A 2,250-nucleotide genomic window follows, 5' to 3' on the forward strand; every position below is an offset into this window, starting at 1 on the left:
CTACCTAAATCTCACACCTTAATAAAACATTAACTCAAAATAGATAACAGTTTTAAATTTAAAATATAAAAGTATAAGAAATTATGAGGGGAAAAGGAGAGAATCTTCATGACCTAGGACTAAGTGAAGAGTTGTCAAACATGACACCAAAAACATACCAATAAAGAAATATTAATAAATTGGCTCTCATCAAATATAGAATATTTGCTGTGCTAATGATCCTATTAACAGGATGAAAAGAAAAATCAGAGACTGGGATATACTATCTGTAAATTACATATCCAAGAGAGGACTTTTATCTAGAATAATAAAGAACTCTCAAAAGTGAACATTTATTTATTTTTATTTTTTTAATTAAAAAAAATTTTTGGTTAATATTTATTTTTGAGAGAAGGAGAGACAGAACACAAGCAGGGTAGGGGCAGAGAGAGAGGGAGACACAGAATCTGAAGCAGACTGCAGGCTCTGAACTGTCAGCACAGAGCCCGATGTGGGATTCAAACTCATGAACTGCAAGATCATGACCTGAGCCGATGTCAGACACTTAACCGAGTGAGCCACCCAGGCACCCCTCAAAAGTCAACCTTTAAAAAGCAATTAATCCAATTAGAGGATGGGCAAAAGATACATCAAATAAGCACAAGAAAATGTTACTCAGCATTGTTAGCTACTAGGGAAATGCAATTACAAGCACAATTTTAATCCAAAGACTAAAGTTTAAAAAAATACTAATATCAAATTCAAGTAAAGATGTGGCAAAAGTGTATCATTCATACATTGCTGGTGGGAATGTAGAATGGTACATATAGCTGGAAAAATGACAGTTTCTTTTAAAATTAAAGATGTATACTACATAAGACTCAACAGTTGCATTCTTGGGCATTTATTCCAGAGAAGTGAAGACTTATAGTCACACAGAAACCTGTACACAAATGTTCATATCAGCTTCATTTGTAATAGACCAAAATGGGAATTACTCAAATATCCTTCATCAGATGAGTGGCTAAGCAATATATGATATACCTATGCCTTAGTAGACTACTCAACAGTTAAAAGGAACAATCTATTGATACATGTAGCAACTTGGATGAACCTCAAATAAATTATGATGAGTGAAAAAAATGCAACCTCAAATTCAATCTTTATATATATTATATATACATATATATATATATTATATAGTTTTATAAAAAATCTAGCCTGTATATGATTCATTTTATAATATTCTTGAAGTAATGAAATAATAGAGATGGAGAAAAGATTAATGGTAGGCAGAGATTATGAATGGAATGATGGGGGTGAGTGTGGCTATAAAGAGTAACGCTAGGGAGAATTAATGGACGGTACCATGCTGGGTTTTGACTGTGGCAGTAGATACATGGACATATACATATCATAAAATTGCATAGAAATTCACACACATATACACATACAGATGAGTGCATGTATAACTGGTATGTGAATTGTACCAATTTCAATTGCCTGATTTTGATATTGTGCTTTGTTAACACAATATGTCTAAATTAGAGAAGACTGGATACCTGGTGAATTGGACCTCCCTTTACATTCCTCCACAACTTTCTGTGATCCAATAATTATTTCAAAATAAACATTAAAAAAAAAAAAGTCAGCTGTTTAGTTAAAATCCTACTTAGCCTGAAGAATATACTACTGACTTCTAGCCTCTCCAGAGCACGAGCTCTTATCCCTTGCTCCATACTGTCTTCTTCTGGGTTCTAACAAGTGACATTCTGAGGTGAAGGCAGGAAGACATTGCCAGGTTATAAAAGTTAATATCAGGTATAAGAATTCCATAACTTCAGATATGTCCTGATGCACTATCAGGGAAGCCTTATTTTATGTGAAAAGTTGGATTGATAACCTCAGTAAAGCACCTATTCTCTTTTCTTTCCCAACTCACGTTTTCTGTGCTCACTGAAGTCTAAATTGTGTTGAAATAGAATTCTAGGGGAAAACCTCCAATGAACCTATTTGCTATCTTCTCTCTTATGGCTTATACTCTACTCTCTTTTTAAACTGCAGCACTATTTTTCTGATTCTGATTCTGATTTTAAGCAACTGCTATTATAGAGACCTTTCTCTGTCTTACTTTCAGTTATTTTGCATTCTAAAATGTTTAAAGTTAGTTCCTCCAACCTAAGTGAATTCTTTCTAGATTGCTAGTTCTGTTTTTTTTTTGTTTTGTGTGTGTGTGTGTGTGTGTGTGTGTGTGTGTGTGTGTGTGTGTGT

General features: G+C 33.6%; 1 long non-coding RNA gene across 1 annotated transcript in view; it reads right to left on the reverse strand.

Moving 5' to 3' along the window:
* Positions 1–436: 436 nt before the first annotated feature.
* Positions 437–2,250, reverse strand: part of LOC121031262 (uncharacterized) — a 21,239-nt gene continuing 19,425 nt past the window's right edge. Inside the window, exon 3 of the long non-coding RNA XR_005790633.1 lies at positions 437–446. This is a non-coding gene — a long non-coding RNA (uncharacterized LOC121031262). The remainder of the gene's footprint in view (positions 447–2,250) is intronic.

Source organism: Herpailurus yagouaroundi, unplaced genomic scaffold, assembly GCF_014898765.1.
Source record: "Herpailurus yagouaroundi ecotype Mexico unplaced genomic scaffold, PumYag 141, whole genome shotgun sequence".
NCBI lineage: Eukaryota > Metazoa > Chordata > Mammalia > Carnivora > Felidae > Herpailurus > Herpailurus yagouaroundi.